Here is a 25,423-nt window from a genome sequence, read left to right as displayed (position 1 = left end):
GGATGTGTTACAGTTGGTTTATCCATGGATGAGTAGGGAAAAAAGTGCAATGAATTGCAATTTTGTGTGAAGGTGTTTTACATGTTAAATAGCAGTTGGTTTTCTTGTCAATATTTCACAGCATTGATTATTAGGTGTCCTTGATTGCTGGTTTGGTTCTGTTGGATTTCAATGTGGACACAAGCAGTGCTTACCACCTACAATAGAATTATGAGATGTTATTTCACACAAGTCAGAGTAAAGATTATTTTAGCAGAAAATGAACAAGTTGGGTAGGAAACCAACCTGGACTAGGATTTTGGAGACCCTTTTGCTTTCATTTAATTTCTTGTGACATAAAAAGTACAAATTATTTTAGAAGTACATGAACAAGTTGGGTAGGAAACCTGACTCAACAAGGATTTTGGAAACATCTGCCCTATTGTCTCCAGTTCATTTCCCGATTCATTACAGTCATGAGTTCACTGAGACATTGATTGTGTTCAGTACCCGCCACTGAAATCAATTGCAATATTGATGACATCCTTGACCTTTGGTCAGTGGTCTCTAGAGAATGACGCATTGGTCATCTGTTGTGAAACCATGTCTGTATGAATAGTGATGAATGCTTTACATCTGATTCGGGCAACATGGAAGTCACTATGAAAAAAAAAGAATGGGTAATATGAGTATCAAATAAACTACACCGCCTGCAGTAATTATGCTTTAGGACCGGTGTTCAGCAATGTTGTCAGTGACTGAAAGTATCTGAATTAATAACTTACAAATGCATAACTTTTCAGGTAGCTTTGTCTGTTAGTTTACATGCTTTCACACCTGAAAAAATTATCTTATAAACTTTAAAAACTGGCATACATCATAGTAGAATTTGTAAGACCTATAGTGTCTTTATTATGTAAGTTGTTTGTGATTCTTTAAGTTGCCATATCTGGATCAGCGATGTTGTCAGTGACTGAAAGTATCTGAATTAATAACTTACAAATGCATAACTTTTCAGGTAGCTTTGTCTGTTAGTTTACATGCTTTCACACCTGAACAAAATTATCTTATAAACTTTAAAAACTGGCATACTTCATAGTAGAATTTGTAAGACCTATAGTGTCTTTATTATGTAAGTTGTTTGTGATTCTTTAAGTTGCCATATCTGGATCTGATAGAAGGGGTGGTGAGGTAGCCTAGTGGTTCGTCACGCCGAAGACCTGGCTTTGATTCCCCACATGGGTACAATGTGTGAAGCCCTTTTTCTGGTGTCCCCAGCGTGATATTGCTGGAATATTGCTAAAAAGTGTCATAAAACTATACTCACTCACTCACTCACTCACTCTGACAGAACCTTTTGAAAGTCCAAGAAAGGCTAAATACCATCAAGATCATAACTGGACAATTTCAAGGCTACGTATGTTGAGATACTAAGCAGATAACCCAAGTACCCAGGAATCTGTGTCTTTTGAAGACCCTGTTTCCATATCATCATTGTTTTGTACAGTCACAGACTGGTATGCCTTGCTATGAACTGCCTGTAGAAGTACACGATGTTATCTGATAAGGTCAATACCACCCTGTTTTTATCATACCAGATGACCAGCGCAGCCAATATAATTAGCCTTTTGTTTAGTATTAATCCTTAGTTAGAGTCCCTTTTACTTCTCTTGATGTCTTGGATGGGCAAATTAACATAGTTATGAGAAATGCACTTTTAAGGATTCAGTTATGCTAATCAAGTTTGTTTGCTACTGCTGGTCGTGACTAAGACTAAATGAAATCAGCAGGGTCATGAAATACACACCATGAAATCAATACCACGCCGTTGATGACCTGTGATGGACATATGACCACTGACTAACCGGCTTTAATTAACAATAACACTAGATAGTGCTTAGTGAGTGGTCAAAGTCTCAAAGAAACTGATTTTCTATATATTTGTTATTCACCAGTTGATTGATATAGACGTGTGATATGAAACAGCTGTCATTGTGATTGACATTTGATATGAGGTCAGTGGCCTGAAATGGACAATATTCAATTTGATGATTAATTGGTATTTACATGGGCCATTGGTAATCGTGAACTGGACACGTTAATTAATTTGGACTTACAATGACCTGAGGCTGTCCAGACTGTTTAATGGTCAGTATGGCATTGTTATTTGTATCTTACTGACCAGCAAGTGGAGATAATCATTCCCTTCGGCAAACTGGAATCCAGAAATATCACAGTGTGTGATTTTAAGTATTTGTAATTGACATTTGATAACGAGTCATTTACTGACAATATTCTTGACATGTAGATTTTGCTTTTGATTTATACGAAATCTACATGTTAATTGGACATGAACAATCATGATGATTCGTTTATCTGCAGTAATGGACAAAGGGAATGTGAGTCGTAGATGCATGTTAATTAATTGCCAGTGGTCAGTATGGTGCTGTGAGTGACATTTTGACCAAGTTAGGATCCTGATTTGGTTAGCTGATTGACAAGGACTTGACCTTACTGGTCACAACTAGTCACATTTGGTAACAAGACGCACACTGGACTTGTTCTTTTGTATTGGGATGAGTTCAGTTAAGTTTGTTTGAATCAAACAAGGATTAATCATATTCAAGACCTTGTTATCATACCAATGACCAGTCACTTTCAAATTAGATATACTGAGGGAAAAAAATAAGGGATCACATAAAAGCACAAGCATTCCTTTATTGGTTGCCAGGTTTCTTCACAAGCTGTGTGATTCAAAATTTGTGAAGAAACCTGGAAACCAATAAAGAACACTCATGCTTTCATGTGACCCCTTATTTTATTTCCTCAGTATATATATAATTTTTGCTATTATCTTGTTTGGCTTTAATATGTTCCATTTTTGCATGCCTCACTTTGAGAAATAAATCCCAAATTCATGTTAAAATATTAATTTTAAGAAATTCATCAGTACTTAATTCTTGTAATTGCAAATAACAAATGCATTTCTTGAATGGATATTGTTCGATTCACTGAATGCTTGAGAGAATCATGACAACCGAACTGTTGATATTGATTACATTGGTGGGGGGCAGATTCCCCTTCTGGACTGGACTCAACCACCAGTCTACCAGACAGGGAAGAGTTGTAAGGATTAACTGTCTTTTGTTATTTTCTTTCTGTAATACACTGTAAGGCCAGACCAATTTTGTCCTCAGAAAACCAAAGGCAGGGTGCGAAATGCAAATAAAAATAAAATCACCAATCAAAGTAATATTCCATTTAAGTATTTTACTTTGGGCAATTTATGAAGTGCAAAAAACAATCTAAAAACAGATTTTTTCATTAGTTTACCGTGGCCATTGAAAACAATAGGATTTTAGTTTTTGAGCGGGAAAAAATTCACTTTTTTTTTTTTTTTCTTATTCTTGAAAGGTACGGCAGGCGGACCCATAAACAAGAAATAAAATTGGTCTGGCCTAAATAAAAATATTGAGACATGAAATATTTCCATGTTGATAACAGACTGCCACAAAAACAGCTTCCCTTGTATATACTGACTCTTCCATGAGCTGGTCTGTGGCAATTTTGAGGAGAATATGATATAATTAATGAATATATAGTTATGAATAGTAATATTTATGATGGTTTTATGATTAAATATTAAGGAATTGAAAAAATGTGACAGTTGAAATATATCAATAATTTCTGAAAAGCAATAAGCAATACATTGATAACAATGCCAATAATAGTAAATAAGGGATTATGGCCAAATGACGCAAGCAATACTATTTTGTGGTGTGGATGTGTTCCATTTTGCATTTCTCTCATGGATCAACCTCAAACTATTGCCAGTTAAAACACTCTCCTAAAATATTAATTTTTTTTATTGTGACCGTGAATAATGATTTGAACTCATAAAGCTTTGAAACTTTGAATTCTTGGATGAATCGTAACCAAACTAGCATCCACATCTGTTCGTAGATTATCATCAGCTAGTGGTAATACGAGATGTTCACGGAACACTAATCTCAAATGAATGGTGGAAGAGTTGGATTAACTGACGTTTTTCTGTACGAGTATTTGACCATGTCGATGGTAATACCGTAAGTTTGAAACCAGTTTGTCTTTATGAGGATTAAACTACAAGAGGAAGCATTGCTTTGAAGTCACTCGTTCTACAGAACTTATAAGGGTCTTACACTGCCTCTGATGTTATTCTCCAAGGGTGGCATAAAACCAGATTTTCTTAGATTGTCTGGAGCTCATAGTTTTGACCACTGACCACAGTGTATTCAATTCAGACTATTATGACCCCAAGCCCCGAGCTATATTAAGCCCCTGATCAGTGGGGATGATAAAAGTACTGACCATGAGTAAGATGAATGCCACTTGCATAGGTACAACTGTGATAAGACTCTTACAGGCAGTGTCCACAAGTGGTCAATATAAACCTGATCCGGCCAGACTATTGAGCTGCCCACTCCAGACTTCCTTGGTGTAAACTGTCAATAAAATGTCCGGAATGTCCTGAATAGGGGAATAAAGCTGAGCCTGTGGAGGATAGGTGATACTGTGATCATAAAAGTTCTGTATTTGGAGGAGGGGGAGGGCTTGAGTGTTGGGGGAATGGTGGAGGTTCAGGGAGGGAGGGTTAGAAGGGCTATGAAGTAGAAGTATGGTGTATGTAAACTGCTAGCCTGTCACATGGTCCCTGAACTATAGTATTTTCCTGTCCACCCAGCCCTTACTCTCATACCGTCACCAAAAATGTGGGATGGGGGTAGGGGCAGGTGTAGGTCAATTCAGAGCTGCAGATAAGGGCCGTATCAATTTATGTATGGATAATAAAAAAAAAAAAGGAAACTTTGGCAGATATGCACTGCAAAATGGTGTACAGTCTTAAAGTCATCGATAGACATAATTATTTAACTGAAAAAGTACTGTTTTATTGTTTATTGACCAGTTTAGGCAAGAGTTGTAATGTTATGGTGCTCCATGTCAGTGCTGTATTGGTGTATGTATAGTACAATAGGAAAAAATTAAGAAAACATAGCTCATACACACTACAGCAGTGATGTCAGCCATAGAATCATTGACAGACGTATTTAAATGAAAAAGTGTTGTTTTATTGTTTATTATTCTTGTTTACACAAGAGTAGCAATGTTGTGATGCATTTATGAAAAAGTATCTAGATCCCTGGCGAGTGTGAAGATTATGAGATGGGACTGGGTGTGCAGAGAGGAAGAATCGCAAAGCTACATCTCACTGCAATCAGTTTTCAGTGCATATGGAGAAAGAAATCATATTTTAACCCTATCTATCTTGACAACCGATACGAAACAGATGAACATAAAATACTGAGAACAAATTTCCATACCGCCATAGAAAAAAAGTCCTACTCTTTTGAAGTTCAATATCTCTTTGAAAAATATTCAGATTAGAATTTTATCTGCCTATGGACATCATCCTGCACGTTTTACAGACTTATTTCAAAGTTCTGAAATAAGATTACAACCTGTGTCATGACAACCCTCACATGTCAATATTTCAAAACGTAGGCAAGCAGGTAGCTGCCCAGTGAAATGACTGATCGCGCCAGCCGTGCTCAAACTTAACAGATCTCAGGTGAAGCCAAACCTATTGCAATCATCTATGCCAAAAATTCCTTATAATTTGATTTGAGAGCACTGGAAATGAGCTTAGGAAAGGTTTTTGTTCTGTAAGTCCGAACAGAGTGCTGTTTTGTTATGGCAGAGCTTGTCAATATCTTGCGGTCGATTCCTCCACGTTAAAAATATCTTACAGTTGATAATTGCCTTGTCAGGAAGACTTTTAATATCTGATCATTTTATTTTGCGAATATGAGTCTTAGTTGTCTGAAGATATTTATTTTTTACCTGATGGAAGAATTAGGTAGAACAGGTAATTTGTGTATTTGGTATTTAAATGTTCATTCAGTATTTTTTCATGGGTCATATTACACAGGCAGTTCCAGTTTTGAAAGCAAACATTTCACAGACAATTTCTAAAGGCTCTGAGCGCGTGGACACTGACATACTGCACAATGCCGAAAGAGGTAGATGCAGGTTCATTCACTCTGACACTTGCACATGACTATGAACATGTGAGTCAGTCTTGGAGAAACCGATGTTGTAATCCTGATTAATCCTGAAACATGCATGCTAGAAATTGGATGATTCACACTATTTGTTGTCTGATATGGATGAGTGGCTTGCTGGATTGCTTCAGGCTCTCCTTCCACCTGATGTGTCAGGAATACTGCATTAAACTCAACTCACTCACTCACTCACTCACTCCCTCTGGTGCAGTACTTTTAAGGTTTTGTTTCACATGATTCTGATAAACCATGATAAAACTGGTGTGCTCAGTCACTCACTTTTCCTAGGCAGGAACCACAGGACCCGCATAAATCAAACTCACTCTCTCATTCACACACTCACTTTTCCTAGGCAGGAACCAGGAGACCTGCATAAATCAAACTCACTGACTCACTCACTCACTCAAGGTGTTTTCTAGTCGGGGACCACAGGACCAGCATAAATTAAACACACTGCTTACTCGCTTCCACCCTGGGTGACTGAGAAACATGTGTATTGTCAAAATTTACATCCAGGAGGATGGCAGGACTGCCTTCCTACTTCCTACGACCTTAATGGCTACAGCTCATCAGACAACTTGAACATCCTCAGACACTCTGGACCCAAAAAACTGACAAGACAGATTTGGAGGCGTGAAGTTCACTCTGTTTTACACCTTTGAGGTCATAAAGTGATCAAGGCGTTAGGTTGGAAAAATGGTTTCATTTTGGACTAGGCTCTCTGTCCTTGAACTTTCATCTTTGAATTTAGCTTTTCTTGGCACTTCGTCATCCAATGTTATAAGGATTAAAAACTGTTTATTCCCTGTTCATTTTCTGAAACATGATTAAGCTTAAGACTGACTATTTTTTGCAATTCATGATATATTTTGAAGATAACAAATGTTTTCAAGTTTATTTTTCCTTTAGAATTATTAACTGCGTGAGAATGTGTAATTCTTTAAAATTTGAAAATTCATTTCCAAACTACATCAGAAGGGGTAATTCTTTAGAATTTGAAAATTTATTTTCCATGAAAAAAACAAAAAAAGATTTCATGTTTTATGAAGTGTAGAAAATGGAATTGCCATAAAGCATTTCAGTCATTTACTAATAGACCGCATCAACAAGTGTCTGCAAGTGTCTGCCACCACAATCCTTTGTCTGTGTCAGTTGGAATGAGTCAGATGACTGGACCCCTCGCTCGCACTCATTCATGGTTCTCTGTTCCTGCTTGTAGAGAGTCGCAGAATTTCAGGGATGAGGAAGCGGAGAGTCCTGGTCTTTGATGATGACTGTATGATCCTCGCATGTGGAACCAGCAGAATTAACAGGCTCAGCTTGTGTTCCCAATGGCCTATAACCCAATAAGGGGGAGGTTGCTGGCTATGAAAGTCAGACTTGTTAAAACTCCAGGCCATATTATGTCATCTGATATCTTGATTTGTGCTTATTTGAGTTTTCAATGTGTGCTGTGAGATTGTGTTGATAAGCTGGAGAAAAAATAAGCACAATTTGTGAGATGATTCGATATTTGGTTGTTCAGTGTTGCCAGGGAGACCTTCTTCCGTTGCTTGATGGAAGCATGTTATGTTGATAACTGAAAACTGGAACCGATCTCTTGAGATAAGGAAATATGTCAGATTGTTGATGATTTGATTATAACAGAATAATTGCTCTGTTATTCCTCAAGGTACTGGCCCTGTGAAGGGGTAGGGGATAGACTAGGCCTTCAGCAACCCATGCTTGCCATAAAAGGTGACTATGTTTGTTGTAAGAGGTGACTAATGGGATCAGGTGGTCGGATTCACTGACTTGGTTGACACGTCTTGGGTTTCCAGTTGTGCAAATTGAAGCTCATGTTGTTGATCACTGGTTTGTCTGGTCCAGACCAGATTGTTTACAGACCTCTACCATATAGCTGGAATATTGCTGAGTGCGCTGTAAAACTAAACTCACACACGCTTCAAGGTACTACCTATATTCAAAACCTCCCTACAGTGAGTATCATTTATGTCATATGGTAGCCCAGTGGTTAAAGCGTTTGCTCATCATGCTGTAGACCAGGGGTCAATTCCTAACATGGGTACAATAAGCACTTCTTGATTTAAGAGATGTTAGCCTACTTGCACGAGGTGCAACCCAAGGTAAGAACCTAGCTGCAGCAGCCTCTCCCAGTTGCAGTGCTTTTATTGCAATGTGTAGATGCAATGATTTAGATGTTTTATTCAGAAGTTTTCCCACTAGAAATCACTTGGTGCAAGTTAGGTTAATAACTCACTCACTCTTCAACCCCCTAACCCTTTTCTTTCATTGTGAACTTCCAACTTCTCTAACCTCAATATTTGGTACCATCCTACATCCTAACTTGATGTAAAATTCTCTGTCCCCTTGTCCCACCCAACTGTGCAAGTATAGCACTCTGTTCCACACTGGTCCCTACAATTCACCACAGTCCCCAGTTGTATCAGACAACCTGAAACCTCAAACCCACCTTCGTACCACAGGGAACTCCTCCACTCTGAGCCCTGCTCAAGTCATCAGCCCTACTCAAATCTGGCTAAATGTGATATGTTTCCTTGAATCGGATATCTGTAGTGGCTGCCTAATTAACCTCCAATGACCTTATCTCACCTCAGGAGCCACCTATCCCCCCACCCTATCCATTCATGAAAACTGACTCTAGTCCTCCCATCACTTGTGGATCCCCACCCCCCATTCATCAGACCTGACCCCTCCCTCCCCATCTCCCAGCACCCCCATCTCAGTTTGGCATGCCATATGCCACCTGCCATTGTCCCTGTCTCAGCCGCAGATTTCACACCTTGCCCACAGTAAGGGTCATTTCATACCTGTCCAGCCTATAGTCTTCTTCCTCGACTCCCCGCCTCCGTTCTTCACACTTAATCAACCAATTATTTCCTATCGAATCACTCGGTCAACCCTCAACATCCTGTTATAAATTGGGATGTCGTTAAAGTTTAGGAAATCATTTATGTTTTGCTTGGAAGGAGCTGTTGGCAATCTTGCTGTTGGCAGTGTTGCTGCTGGTGATGTTGCTGCCTTATCTGTTCCACATGACCTTAAAGGGTCGCATGCCCATATATGTAGGAACGTCAGTGAATATATTCCTCACCCACAACCACCAACCCTCTTCCTGTGAACTCCTGTCTCCTTGAAAGGTGTTTCTTCACTAAGAAGTGTCAGTGGAGTATCCTAGTTATCAGTGGAGTAAAAAGACTGGATTTGATTCCTCAGTGGCAAAATCAGCATGTGAAGCTGAGTCCTTGTGCCCCTGGTCATATTATTGCAGGAATATTGCTAAAGGTTGCATAAAACACTACTGAGCAGGTACAGTATTCCCTGGCCCCCAAGTGCAACATACAGAATAGTGAAAGGTTTCATCAAGCTAGAACCACATCTGCACCAACTCATGCAAACACATGTTAGACGTGGTGACTATTAACTCAGAATAGAGCTCAGAAGGCACACAAAACCACATTCACCAATCCACAGATTCACTTCTGTGGAGAAAGCATTAAAAATACATTCCGTGTAAAACAGAAATTTTCAGTGTAACAAATTATCAAGCAAAGTCCTCAGATTTCAGCCAGATCCACATCTTGCATCTGCTAATGATATCACCTGAATTATAAGTACTTTTTTGTGCTTACAACTTCACCCATCAATTAATAACTTACTTTATTTTGTTCTTTCCATGTAGTCCATATGCCCTTTAAAAGAGATTGCATGTTGATGTGCATGTGCAGCAGTGAAATACGTTGCTGTTTGTTGCAGTTTCCTCTTCAATGGATTATATTATAATGGATGCTGTCTGTCTCATCTTACTAGGCATCTTCCCTTACTACATAATCATTGCAACTGAACCACGCTTGGACATGTGTTTGTAGCATAAAGCTATGACTTATAGTGTTCTGTGTGTGAACTCATTATTAAACTGTCATTTCAGTCTATCCATGAGAGGTTATGTCTTCCAGCTTAATCACTTCTCCAAGTGGGTTTCCTTTCTCAGTTACTGGACTATTGTGTTCATCCACTTCCTCTCTTTAGTGAAACTTCAAATGACAGCATTCCAGGCCTTTGCCTTTGGGCCGTTTTGAAACTCAAGTCAATCCACAGTCCATTCATCATAGACACAGCTACCAAAACACATGCCATATGTAGATATGACCTTTCAAAGCCGGTCTACGATTGGCTGACTAATCCGCTAAAGCACCTGCCAGGATATATTGTCTTCTTTTGCTGCGGTCTGATTGGTTTAAGTGTCAGAGGTCAATAGGTGTTTTCTCATCCCCTGCCTGTGATTGGCTGAGGTTGATTCCAGGGTTCTGGTTGAGCGATACCATGACTGCTTTGATGGAAGATAACGTGAGCATGAATGAATTCTAGGTTATAGTAAAGCACAGGCAGATGGTGTATAAATGTGAGATGAAGCCAGCCATTAAGGCTTTTGTGGTAGCCCTGTTGTTAAGTATTATCGGTTACATCTTGTTGAATAATTTCTGAAATTTGAGATCGTGGAGGACATTGCTGAGAGAGAAAGCAGAACATGCATATGAGTTTTGAAGAAATCTTAAACAGAACACTGAGATGGCAAAATCTGATGAGTATTTGCAGAAATGAGGAAATGAAGGATCTCTTATGTCAAACATATTTGTGAACAAATATAGACCTTTCCTGAATCAACCAAAGCAAAGGTGCACATCGTTCATGTCCAGAACAGAGGTCCTTCCATAAATTTGACTAATCCTTTGATCAGTGTTTGTAATGTTGAATTACGATTGTTGAGAAAGTATTTGAACGCAGTCTGAGGTTGAAATCAATTATTGAGAGGGCACAATATAATAGGTCTTTCTTGCCCAGATAATTAAATGGATGGTCATCAGAAATGAGAGAAGGGGTTTGAAGATGGGGCTGATCCTGTTGGTCTCCCACCCAGCTGCATTCCAGACACCCAACCACATATCATGCATCTTGGCCTTGTCGAACGGGTTATATTTGTTCAGTGCGATATGGTGAAATACAAGTACTTGACTTCAACATGATTGCCCTCCCCAGGAGAGGAAGTTCTGATCCACACTTCCCCTTCACCTTTGACCTATTCAACATCAAAAGTCTGGTGGAGGCTGGGTGCTTCTACCCAGCATGCTTTGTGCTGTCTGCTGGTCAGATGGAAGGAGCAGACGGACAGCTGCCACTGATGTTCATGTGGCAGGCTGTGCACGTGGTGGTGCATTATCTGGCATGTGCATGCATTATTGTTTTGTGCAGCAGACCTGTAGGCTAGTCATGCAGGTGTGAAAGACTCTGCTTTCAGGGTTACCCCACGTGATTCACATAATCAGAACCCAGATAGGTTGCAGAACAGTTTAAGATTTTTCTGATACATTTTATTGAGTTTATGTCTTTATGAAATTACAGCCTTTTTTAACGTTTCCTGCTTGATTCCTTTTTTTGTTGTGAGAATTTAGATATTTGAATTTTCGCTATTGAAGGGCAATATGTCAGTAATGTATTATGCGTGGGAGTCTGTTAAGCATATGTCGGTGAAATGCTTTGAAACTGTATCAAAAAGATTTCATTAGAAAAGCCCAATTTGTTGCTTTAGAAATGAAAGTACACATTTGACTTCATTTTGTTTGTGTTCCCAGTTTGACTGTTGTTGCAGAAGTGTACATGTGAAGTACATCTGGATGCTGGTAGTTGACGCAGGTGTAGGGGAGTTCATAGGATGACATCAGGGTGGGGCTGGAGGGTCATGCTGCAGGGTTTTTGAAAGAAGGTGTCAAAATATCTGACAGGGAAATGTATGACTTATTTATGCAGGCTGTAGTATTTGTGTACAGCAAACACGATTTGCCCTGTTTCCCCTCACGAAGGTGCAGAGTGCATTCACACCGGAAGATTAGTATCACTGTTGTGCAATGTTTTAAATGCACAAAATGTTCTCATTCTAATTTATTGCAGGGGTTATTTTAAAAATATCAGTATCATGACACAGTTACCCAATTGTTTACTTTCTGTAAATTTTATTAACACTTTTTGAATGACTTTTCCTTCTGAGTCTAACCCTCTTGTCAACAGTGCAAATCCACCGTGATTTATCATTATGCTTTCCATTCTCTACCTTCGCAGGCAATCCTCATTTCAGGATAATTAATATTAACTGTCGATTACAAAGTGAATTGTTACAATCTGGAAGGCTCCACAGATTTCTGGAATATGTTGCAGATGTCTGGGAAAGGTCTGTCAGATGTCTGACATCCGCCAGGCAGCCCGGTACTGCACTGGGTGACTCTCCTCACAAGAGCTGCAGCTATCTGCAGATGGCAGACACATCTGGAGGCCTAGACACAATTTGTTTGACAGTTTGCAGATGATGAGAGACATTTTGAGTGTCTAGTGCTGACAGCCATATGTAAGGAATTCAGCCATAACACTAATTCTCTCTTCTCTCCCCCTCCCCTCAGATCAGCTCCCACTGGCTGCATGTTCACCAAACCTTTTTCAAAAATGTAATTTTAATTTAATGATTGCTCCATATTGTCCGAGATTGCAAATTCAGTCTTTTCTGTGTCGGCATCAAACCATTATTGCATGGCATTGGTATGCTGTTTTGAGATAAAATCAGGGGGTGTTTGGGGCACAACTGTTTTCAGAATGTACAGATCTTCTATTAGTTTTGAGGGTGCACGTTTGGGGAAACACTAAAGAGCCATTGCAATTGAGTTCCAAGATTTTTGTGTTGTGATCTTGATTAGTGGATAAATCCTAAAGAAAGACCAATGATTGCTCTGGTGTTGTGTCTCATTGATAACCGATGCCACCAGTTGTTATAAAGACTGTCTACTCCTTTTCTTCCCAATGTCCTGGCTACTGTTATGGCATGTTCAGGGCTCTGTCAAGAGCTCTGTTTAAGGCTCAGGCTGCTTCAGGTATCAGAACCTATAACATTATGAATTCTATTGATGTCGCTCATAATAAAGTTGAAACCTGCGTACAACCCGTTTAAACACTGATGGATGGTTCCTCAGCAGAACTTTACATTCCACAGGACTGTTCTCACCTTCAAATGAGTTTCTGCTGAAATAATAATTCAGTAAGAATCTGACCCGATGACATTATATTCATTAATAGTCTCTCTGGAATGCCTAATGGCCTTGGTTTCATTGTCCAAAGGTCACAATTTTCAAATCAAGTCATGCAGTTCTCCCAGTATGGTGTCACAGCCAGCATATCTGTGACCAGTAGTCGCATTAATTGTAATTAGGTACCTCAGCGTTTTCCTATTACAAGGATATTCCTGGAAGACTGGCCAAAGATTCTGACGTAACCTCCATATGGATGCTGTTACACCTTGGCCATCATTTAATGCAGAGAGGTGTTGCATAAGGAGAAGCTGTAGACTCAATAGAGGAGATGAGGTGTGACATAATCGACCTCAAGCCACTACAGATCACAGGATGTCCGAATGTTGTAACATTGGACTGGTGGACTGGTGATAATTGACTGCTGATGCTGTGGATTAGCAGGATGATGATGTGTGATTAGTGAGCAGTGTATGAATTATTTGTCTGTTTCTCTGACCGGGTTGGCCGAAGAGTCCATCACATGTTCCTGCAGATGAAGATGGCAGGAAGTAGAAAGTTGCGGAGACGATTCTGTGTTGAAAATCATTCCTTTACAAACATTATGGCAAGGGAAAGTTGTTCTGCATCCTCACTGGACAATTTGACTTTCTGCAGGAAACAGGTATGGTCCTTTTCTTCAAAGTAACTGAAATGTTAGACTTCACGGTTCCTGGATATTCCTAGTGGTTGAAGTTACTTTGAACTTCAGGAGTTCCGTTAACCATGCATCATTTGCTGATATGGCTTGGGAATTGAAAAAGCCCTCAGATAAAAGTACTGAAGAACTGAAATGTATGCGTAAGCCTTCCATATTTCTCAGCTCTATCAGTATATGTTTTCAAACTTCTCGCCGTAAATTTGTGTCAATAAACACTTTTTGCATCAGGTTAGCTTGTATCCATGTTGGATAATATTTGACTGTTGGTTTAGTGATCAGTTCTCCCATATTTTCTTGATCTGTAAGCACCGTATCTACGCTATTAGTTTTCTTTAAATCAAAAAACATCCAACATCTTGATTACTCCAGGTTTTTCGCCCACACAAAGCAGACCTGTGATAGAAATAAAATTCTTTACAATGACCGTAAACAAACTCCTTCTTTGAACAGCAAATCAAATGGGCTGTTTGTTATTTCTTCATGGTCTCTCTCAGAAATAATACTTCATAATGCTAAAGAATTTACATGGCAGTCATGACTTTTCCCACCATGGCTATCATTGTCCTCTGTTTGCAGGAGATGCTTGAGGGATGTGAAGGTCAAGGGGAATAATTATTGTTGTTTCCGTGAGGTCAAGGTCATGACCTTATATTTGTTATATCAAGGGAGCTGTTGCAGTGGTCACTAATGGTCACTCACAATCTACGCAGAGGTCAGCGAGATTAACCAGGTGGGAATTGAGTTATGGACAAATAAAGGTTGTGAGGGATGAGTGCCTTTTTGCCGACTAGGATGCAGACTATCAATATCGTCAGATAATGTTTCGATTGAACTCTATGCACAGATTCTATGGCAACTTTTTAATTATCAAGGGACTACGGTGAATGAATGCAGCAAAAATTAAATGAAACTGACAAAGGACTTATGTTAATTCTGTTATTTCTGTGGAATATGGCTCAGAAATATGTTCAATATGTCTTAAACTAGACTATAAAATGCTTAAACGTTTGGTTAACGTTCTGAGTAATAGGAAGACTGGTAATTAATAGAAATGGAAACTTTGTAAACAACCGTCCAGGGAAAAGAGAAACTTGAGCATGGCTGAACATCTAGTGCTTAAAATAGGGATTGATAGTTTGAGCTGGAGTAAATGATATTTAATCACCAACCTACATGAAAATACAATTAGCCGTTAAAAAAGTGAAAATGACTGTTTATGGAGTATGGTTCTTTTAAAGGCAGTTCTCTTACTGCATCTGTTAAAAAAGATAATTATTCTTGAGGGACAGCCTTAAACTCCCTTGAGGATATGTCTTATGTAATGTGTGGTTTGACCTGTGCATTCTTGTTCGTAGCCTCAGCACTAATATCCGTGATGATTTGTTTACTGTAAATTATTTGTGCGTCTAGCATGCTTATTTTGTGTTTGGAGTTAATGAACTGGCACAGTAGGCAAGGGGGATGTTAATTGTAGGAGGAGGTTTATTTGGCTTTCAGCAGCTTTCTACAACTTTCAACATCATTTTAACTGGCAGATGCAAGTTTGAGTAAGTTGTCAGGATAATAGCTGATGAAACGTTGATGCATTGTAAAGCTGTGTTTCATAAGCAGAGTAAGTTTTCAAGCCTTCTTTTGACATCAATGCTCAGGTTTAAGCTGGAGTGTGGGATCTCAGCCCCCAAGGGTTGGCAGCGTGATTGTAGCACGACACTGCTGTAAGTTTATATAATCAGGGGTTCAAAAATCCCATTGCCCAAACACCCAGAACAAGTCAGTTTTCATTGCAGGCAGTCAATTAATGGTATCTTACTTGTCCGTGGAATACTAGATAATTTCCACGTAGTTTCAAACTGCAAATTATCTGGGATTTCGTTTCATATCTGCCTATAATGAAGCTATTAAAGTTAGTACTAATAATAAAACAGAGCTGGTAGATGGTGAAGTTATCACTCTTCGAGAAATAGTCCAGTAAACATTAACATCACGCATTGTGTCATAAAATCAGGGCAAGTGGAAAATTAGTCAGGACAAGTCACTTTCTTGAAGTCAGCTGCCCTATGGCAAGTGGCTTTACAAAATATTTTTGAACCCCTGATAATATGTTTAGTCACTTTTTGCTAATATCACACTATCACTTAGCAGAATGGGTCCAAGGTCTCCATTACTCACAGTATCACAGTTCAGCAGTTGAAAGAGTTGTATTGTCGCCAACATTTAGTCAGTCCTACAGACTCTGAAACAAATATATCCTAGATAGCCCATGCAAGTCCAGAATATGTGACAAGTCTAGATTTCCACTGTTTCTGGTCTTTACAAATGTACATAATTCACAAGCGAGCAAAATGAAGGAAGTCTCTTGCCTCCTATTTACTATACTTTGTGAATTTAATCTAGGGACTGTTTTTCTGTAAGATATGTTCATTTTAGAGACTTGATGTTATTTTCCCAGCTCTTGTACCCATGGAAATCTAGGTTAGATATTGTGATCTGCTTGTCAGGCTTGCTGACTTTGTTCACTCACGTCATGGTGTCTCATTTGTGTAGATCGATGCTCATGATGTTAATCAGTGGATTGTCTGGTCCAGATTGCTGTCATTTTGCTGGAACAGGGATTTACTTTAAATCCTGGTGAGGGTCCCAGGGATGCATGGTTATAATATTCAGGTATCCAGGACAACAAAATGAGGGTCCCAGACACTTAAATATTGTCATTAATACTGTTGTTGCATTGCGTGTCACGATCAACACATTAGTTGTTACAGTATTGAAATCGCAAATGGTGCCTTAACCCAGCTAGTAACAAATTCAGTGATAACTACTTGTTACTTGGTTGGATTTTTTGCAGAAATATTTGGACTTTTTCTGCGTCCCTGTGGATGTAAAGATAATTCTGTTCCATCCACAGTATGTGTATGAAACACGCAGGAATTCATGTAGTGTAAATCTCTGCTGGACTAAATCCTTACTGGAGTGAATGAACCAAATGAAATGTTAAGTTTGATGAATCCTGATGTTGTTCAGCCTGCAAAACCAAGCAGATCTTCTTAATGATTTCTTTTAGAAGTTGCACACATTGATGCTCATGCTGTTGATCACTGGATTGTCTGGTCCAGCCTTGTTTATTTACAGACCACCAGCATATAGCAGGAATATTGCTGTGTGCAGGGTAAAACTAAACTCGCTCACTTGCTCCTTGTAGAAATCAACATGTGCAGTTGATCAGAAGAATAATTGTGCCATCCAAAAGACATGTCGGTTTACTCCATTTAATTCTTAAGCTGTGTTCAATTTACTAATGAAGATTATTTTCAGTTCCACCTCTCTTCTACTTGCTGTTCAATACATGTCTCTTGTGACAGTAAAGCCATGTACTAGTGCAACAAAAATTAAATGTCATTGACCAAAGGGGAGGTAATCTTGTTCAGGCATACCTACCTTATTACTTATTCTGATAGGCACATCTCTGTAAAGGAGTCCCCCATGGCTTGATGATGGAGGTCATATGAGCATTTGGGTTAGGTTGTTTACTAATCATAAAAAGGGTTGAATTTCATCCCACAAGCTCCCACAATGCCCATGAGGGAGGAGCTATTCCCTCCTGTTGTATCATTTCACGGCCAACAGATATTAATTCCAGCTCATTCTGCCTGAAATCCCTTGATGCAGTTCTGCTCTGGCTCTTAGTTGAAAATAGATTTGAATGGGATTCCCTTGAAGTGACAGAATTTTGACTTGTGTACATGTTGGAATGTTAAAATAGGGGTCATCTCAAAAATGTTTTTATCCTCATAAATCTTATATTTTTAATTGCTCACTTGAACGGAAATATTGTACATTTGGTAGAAATGATAGGTCTTCACTTTATTTAGTGTTAATCCTTTTAGTTAGTTAATAATTTTGATAATCATGATGAATAAAAAGTATAAATTATGATCAGATTGTAATTTGACATGAAGTGAGATGGCCCCTAAATCTTTCCAACAAATATTAATGAGAAATAGGACAAGGCAAGACAACCAATCAGACTGTGTTGAAATACATATTCATCTGTCCAGTAATGTGATGGAGTGGACTAATGGCTGCTCCTGTTCAGCAAAGGATAAACATTTATCAAAGAGAATTAAACGAGAACATAATTCGTAAATTATCTAAATGAAATGCTTCACTGGGTATGGGATGAAAATTTCTATGAAATGAAATCATTTCAGAGATTGTTGGCTACAGGGGTGAAAACAAGGTCAAATTGTGAATGCGATGAGATGAAATTTTGAAAATGTCGTATTTTATGAAAATGTGTTATCTGATTTTTTTGTTCGAGCATAACACCTTGATGTGTAGCAATGTTATAAGATGGAGTTAATCATAAATGCTCTCAAAAAGGTTTGTCCAATATTTTTTTGCATGTGTGACACAGAACTGGAATATTTTGAGAAGAGGATAAGAATGTGAATTCTCCAAAGCTGTCGGCACAGAAGTGTCAATGGCCACAGTCAATGGGGCATTACAGTTGAGCTGTTTTGATGACGTCTCATGGCCGACCGAACCTATTCAATGCTAAAATACAGATTTTATTCCCCATTTATTCACTATTTATGAAATATTTTGATATACTCGATCAACCAAGTCCAGTATGCCTTTGCAAAATTTTAGAAGTTTTCGTTGTTTCTTTGATGTTTCTGACTTGGTGTGTCTACCACATGGGAATTTGTGTAGCCATTTTGTTTTGTCGAGATTTCGTTTAAATTGGTCCACCCTTTGAACTCAGTTTGGTTTGTTTACGAGGCTCAGCGAGTCAAAAGGCTCATGAGATTAGAACAGGGTTTGTGTTTATTTGTTTCTGTTTGTGTGTTTATGAAGGGAAGTTTTGCGTTGGCCCTAGGTCTGCATGCATCTGTATACATCTGTGTACATTGTGTGATCTATGTAGATTAAAGGGTATGAATGGATGCGTGAAGGAAATATCACATGAAGATATATGTTGCTGACGCGGATATGAGCCCTTTGAAAGTTGCAAATAGCTTTTGTACACTTAGTGTTACATGTGGTCAAAGATGTTTTCATAAATTGTATGTTTCCGTCTTGTCAGTTTGATTATACCTTTTTGAAAAAGATTCAAAGATACAGTATTCTCATCATGATTAGAAACAACATTGCAAAAGCAAGCATTACAGATTCAAAAGCATAAATTTTATATTGTTAGCCTTAGCTTTGATATGAGGTAATAAAGTATTGATGAAAGCCTTATGTAATTTTTACATGAAGTGAATACGCTTTCCTTTTCTTTATTTTGTCAGAAAACAATCCTTTGGAGTTTTCAAGCATGTTTTTGAAACTGCACATTATGTTGAGTAATTAGGAAAACTAGCAAACAAACTTGATTTGAAAAGTTGGATTTGGTCGTCTTGTGGATCAAATGTTCACTCGTCACACCGAAGACGGGGTTTGATTCCCCACATGTGTACAATGTGTGAAGCTGGTATCTTCTAATGTTTGCTGAAAGTGGCTCAAAGCTATACTCGTTCCTTCACCAATGTTCTTGGCCTTCATTTGAATAGACATTCAGAGCCTTTCATACTGCTCAAAACAACAAGAAATGCAGATAAACGGGCCACTGTGTATTGAAAAAGTCATCTGTTTATCTTCAAAGTGCCCTTTGGTATCTAATTTTCATCACCTATTATATCAGTGAAAAATCCAACTATAGTATTTCTCTGTTACCTAATCGTAGGGCTGGCGGGCATTCAGGTGTTCCTGTGGTTGGCTCGTTATGATGAAGACCCTGTTTTAAGTCCCCACATTGTACAATGTGTGAAGCCCATATCTGGTATTCTCTGCCATGATATTGCTGGAATATTGCTGGAATATAGAAACAGCTGTGACAGACTCACTCGCTCACTCACACACTCACTGTCTCACTCACTCACTCACTCACTCACTCACTCACGTATCCAACAAACTCAATCTTCAAACTCCTAAACCTTTTCTTTCATTGTAAACTTCCAACTTCTCTAACCTCACTACTTGGTCCTATCCTAACTTGGTGTAAAATTCTCAGTTCCCTCGTCCTCCCCCATTGATATAGCTCATATAAATCGATAATCATCAACTTGACGAATTAGCAATCCATTACTGATAAATACAGAAGTAAGTTTGAACCAAGTGCCACAAAAAGTACAAGAAACATCCGAATATTTCACATCAGTGATGAGTAGTGATGTGCCGAATTTCAAGGCTTAGCAACCAGAGCAGCGTCCCATATTTTCGTATCAGCCTGTCAGTACAGACATTACTGTTAATTAAAACGCAACCATCTCAGCAGTGAATGTTTTACAGATGACACAATGTTCATACCGGTAATCACTGATAATTCTTCGCATGAGCGATATTTCCAGTTATCAATCATGTTATCTAGCCCTGCATGATCGACTCTGCTTCCATGCTATAACACACATTGTCTTCGGTGACCTAAATCTGGCACAAGTTCTTGTAACTGACAGGAATTCGAAAACTGCTACCGTTAATGAGCCCCATGCTAATAGGATGGATGGAATGAGGGGGTGGGGAGGGGGGTTGTTGAAAATTTTCACACTGATCGTGGAGTTGTCTGATATTTTGATGGAGTTTCCTGTTTCCATGTCGATTCTTGGGACGCTTGGGTAGCCTTTGGGTTAAGACGCCTGGGTTCGATTCCCCAAATAGGTATATTGTGTTAAGCCCATTTCTGTTGTCCCTGCTTTAACATTGCTGAAAACTGGTAAATATGTCTGAAAAGTAAACTCACTCACTCACTCACTCACTCACTCACTCACTCACTCACTCACTCACTCACTCACTCACTCACTGTTGTTGATGCTTGTATTTTTATTGGTTGAATTTCTGATACAGTTTGTTTTCTTTCGGAGGAAGGACTTCATCTGAATTGATATGGACAGTTTTTAAAATAGGGATATGCAGGTTTGAAAAGTTACCGTTTAATTATTCAAGGGTACTACTTTTCTGAAAAACACCTTTGTGAAAGCTGTGAGTATTGAAGCGACATTGTGTCCACATGCTGTCACACTTGCAACACACGCATCACTTCAAACAGTTTCTAGAAATTGCTGCCAAATTCCTGTATAATTGATTTGAAGGTATCTGGCTTTCTCATTAGAGAAACCTCAAATTCTTGTGAAACCACCATGTCAAATATTTCCAAGTGCTTAATATTTGGATGAGTTTGACTATATACAAGTATGTTAACTAACATTCCCAAGCTAGACGCTAGTTGTGAGATGGTCGAGCTGGCCAAGGCAACTAGAACATAGTATGGGGTTCATTAGCTCTAGGGTCACAGTGTCGTGGGGTTCAGTACACCACCTCACTATACAGGGAACACTAGGATCTCCATCGTTATAAGGTGTTACCTAGACCCAGCAACAATTGTCTTGCTGTGGATAGAGGGGGATTACCTAGGGGAGACCTGGAAGGTGGAATGCTGGCAGGTAAGAAATGCTTCTGTGTTTTTGTCTGGTATTGAATTGACCTTGATGGTTGGAAATCAGGGCTGGCATAAGCTGAGTTCCTGGAGAGGAGTGGACCTGAATTAGATGTCCCTGTGATATAGGCTGTAGCGATTCATACAGATTCATACAGTTATGTCCCAGCCTACAATGAAGGTGAAGGGTTTCAGTCTGTATGTCCCGAAAGAGATTGATCTGCAGTCTGCATGGGATGTGTCTCTATAGCTCTCAATATAAGTATATTTCACTTCCGTGTATCACATACAAACCAATACTTGTTAAACTTGCTCTCTTTGTGAAATCATTGCATACTCTCTGTTATATAGTACATATATATGAGTTTGATTTTCTTAAATGTATATTTATTTACTCATGTATTTGTATTTGACATGTGAGAGTAAATTTTGACTTGACTTGACTACTATTTCTGTATCCTGTTCATTAATCAGTTTGGACTGATAGGATTTAGAAAAACTTCATCTTTGAAAATGTAAAGAATTTTGTTAGAACCAAATAACTGTGAAGCCTCTGTGAAGTCAGCGATTTAGACAGAGATTTAGACAGAGATTTAGACAGACTGTAGGAAATGTAGACTTCATTTAGGGCCTTTGCAGTATTGTAAACATCAGGAAGAAGGGAGAATAATTGGTTGGACTGTTTAATGACTATGTTGTGGTTTTAACATTGCTTACATGCTGGCACTACACAGTCTACCCCGTGTTTTACCTTTCAGTCAGGGTGTTTCACCTTCTCCTGGTTTCTATGCCATTAACAAAAAGTAGTGGATATTCCATTTTGTGGTTTAAACTAGTCTTCAGTAACCCATGCTTGCTGTAAGAGGTGACTGAGGGGATTGGGTGGTCAGACTCGTTGACTAGGTCGACACTTGTCATTGTATCCCAGTTACATAGATCGATGTTCATGCTGTTGATCTCTGGATTGTCTGGTTCAGATCTGATTATGTACAGAAACACAACCATATAGCTGGAATATTACTAAGTGCGGCATGAAACTAAACACTCACTCACTCACTCACTCACTCACTCTACTAAATTAAACTTAGTGAACTTTGAAGGTAAGGTTTTATATCCGAGTCTTATGATACAATAGTGATCCGGGTTCAACAAGGAAAGGTTGTTTGCGGAAGGAGCTAGTTTCTATGGAAAGCCTGCATATGAGCAAGCTGTGCGAGTAGAGATGGTCCAATTTTCCTGCAAATATGGCGCCAGTGCTGAAGAGGTTGGAGTAATGGGAGTGGATATGATGTCAGTGGTGACTTCACATTAGAGAGGTCGAGATTTTAAAATCTGTTGCTGTGATACTGAAGCTGAGGCTGTAGGATATGACACTCCCATTCCTCCTACTGTGCTCTGTCCATCCTTTACATTCCTTCTTTCCATTCCATGTATCAAAAGCTGCCAATCCTTGCCGTCCAGTACAATGTTACTTTCATCACGTGTAATTTCCTTATGAATTTGAATGGTAAGATATATCAGTATTTGTCTGTTGTCTTTTTTATGTTCAGTGCTTTTCTTGAATGTTTTTATGATATAGTCCAACACTGCATGTCAAACTGTGATAGGTCAAATTGTGGTTGTCTTGAAGTGTGAGTTTGGTCTGTATGCACCCCATCTATAGTGACCATTTTGTGTTTGTGACTTATTATAATGATTACATGAAGGGGATAGGGTAGCCTAGTGGTTAAAGTGTTTGCTCATCATGCCAGAGACTCAGGTCTGATTCCCCACAGGAGTCCAGTGTGTGAAGCTCATTTCTGTGATATTGCTGGAATATTGAAATGACAAATGGAAGGCTAGTGTTTGAACTTCAAATCGGTACATTGTTTAAAACAGTCTTGTGTACCCTTCTGTAAGGCTGGAAGTGAAAGAAGGAGACATGTTTACTCTTTGACTTTCTTTTTAGATATGGGGACAAATAGGTGGTTCAGTGCTTGAAATGTCCGCTTATGCCAAACACCTGTTGATTCACCATGCAGACACAGGGTGTTGAGTTAATTGATAAAGTATTCCCAGTTTGTTCCACCAGTGAATGAGTAAAGAATTGAAATCCTACAAAAGCCTTGGTGCAGAGAATGAACTAGCGTGGACTTCGTTGATGTGTCTAATTTGTTTGCCTTTCTTTTCCGTCATTGTCTCTGTAGCCAAAGTTATTCCAAGTCCAGGGGGAAGCTATTGAGGTAATGAGGTTCATCCTCATCATTGAAGGAGTCCAAGAAGTCGAGGCAGAATAAACCACTGGCTGAGTTGTTTGGTATTGATAAGAGCCAGGCAAGTGTGCTTGTTTGTATAAGATCTACCGGAAGTGATCACAGATGAATGATGCTTCGGGGTTATGAACTGGGCTGCTTGACTGGGGTGGCCTTGGCAAGGTGAATGTCTGTGTCCTGCTGGAAGAAATTATTTTGCTTCAATTTTCACCTGTGGTTATCAGTCACGTAAGGTTTCAGAAGGTCGAGGAAATGTTGATAGGGTATCTTGGTGGGATTGAAGATTGTTGTAGGTTGTTGAATGGATTGGACATGTAGTTCACCTGTAAGACTACAAGGTATATAGAACTAAAAATACAGCCAGTGTAGAGGACAATACAGTCTTGTCTGTAGACTGTCTGTACAACCAGTCTGGTGGACAGTACCTCTGACAAAGACAAAACAAGTGTCTAGTGGACAATACAACCAGTCTAACAGACAATTCAAACTGTCTGGCAGATAATACAACCAGTCTAGTAAACAATACACTCTCTTTAGTGGACAATACAACTTGTCCAACAGACAGTACAACCAGTCTGACAGTTTAACTTGACAGGCAAACTGGTGTACAACCTGTCAGACAGTACAGCATGTCTAGTAGACAATACAATCTGTCTTGCAGACAAACACAACCAGTCTAGTGGACAATGCAACCAGCCTAGCAAGCAATGCAGTCTGTCTAGTAGACAATACAGCCAGTCTACTGGACAATACAACCTGACTGGGAGACTGTTGTACAGATAGTACACTCATATACTGGTAGCCAATAAAAAACTTGTTTCATGCTTTTCCCTGACCCCTGGCTCTTAAAGCAGAGCGTATCAAGCGTATCTATTCATAATTGGATACCTGAAAAGAATAATTGTTACGAAAATGGATCTGGAGTCGGTAATGAAGCAACACAATCCCATTGAGCAGAAACTGGCGACAGCTTTATGGCCACCCACACAACTGCGCCGACCACGGCTACCTGGCAGCGATGGAGAATAGCTAACAGGGATTCTAGTAGGAAGCTGTGTGAAGGAAGATACCAGCATGGTGTTCCACTTGGCACAGGGTCGGAATCTGAGAGCAAGAATGAACACTTGGTGAGATTGCGTTCCTCGTCACCAGGGCAGTGTGCCCTGCACCTTTGAATCAGTGTGTCCCTCAATCACATTTGGGTTAGTGCCCCCTGGGGCATTGTGTCTCTCACCCGAAGGGCATTGTGTCTCTCACCCCTGGGGCAATGTTTCTCTCACCCCTAGGGCACTGTGTCTATCAGACCTAGGGCAGTGTGTCTCTCACCCCTGGGGTAGAGTGTGTCTCTCACCTCTGGCGCAGTGAGTATCTCAGCCCTGGGGCAGTTACTGGTCTTTCAGCCAAATATTCATGAATTGGAAATGTAAAAAGATTTATATTACATTTATGTGGATTTTATTCGTTACAGGTTTGTTTCTAACAGTTTGACTGAAGGTTATGTGTTCCTGTTTGTGAAGGGGATAATGTTAGAAGTGGGATAGTGTTTGAAGGGGGATAGTGTTTGAAGGGAATAATGTTAGAAGTGGGATGGTGTTTGAAGGGGATAATGTTAGAAGTGGGATAGTGTTTGAAGGGGATAATGTTAAAAGTGGGATAGTGTTTGAAGGGGATAATGTTAAAAGTGGGATAGTGTTTAAAGAGTAACATGGGGTTCTAAGCTTATTCACAATATGAAAGTTTAGTTGGTATCATGGTGGTTTTGCAATATGCTATTCCTTTGAAGCAGTTTCTGCACTTAGCTAAACATCAGAGTTAAGGGTTGTCATTTC

The 25,423-nt window shown here is 39.3% G+C and overlaps 1 protein-coding gene across 5 annotated transcripts in view; it reads left to right on the top strand.

Moving 5' to 3' along the window:
• Positions 1-25,423, top strand: part of LOC137281695 (tyrosine-protein kinase Fgr-like) — a 111,575-nt gene that overhangs the window by 49,875 nt on the left and 36,277 nt on the right. The gene's annotated exons all lie outside the window — the stretch shown is intronic.

This window comes from Haliotis asinina, chromosome 4 (genome assembly GCF_037392515.1).
Source record: "Haliotis asinina isolate JCU_RB_2024 chromosome 4, JCU_Hal_asi_v2, whole genome shotgun sequence".
NCBI classification, from domain to species: Eukaryota; Metazoa; Mollusca; class Gastropoda; order Lepetellida; family Haliotidae; genus Haliotis; species Haliotis asinina.
The sequence above is the reverse complement of the archived record's forward strand: the minus strand, read 5'-3'. Positions and strand labels throughout refer to the sequence as shown.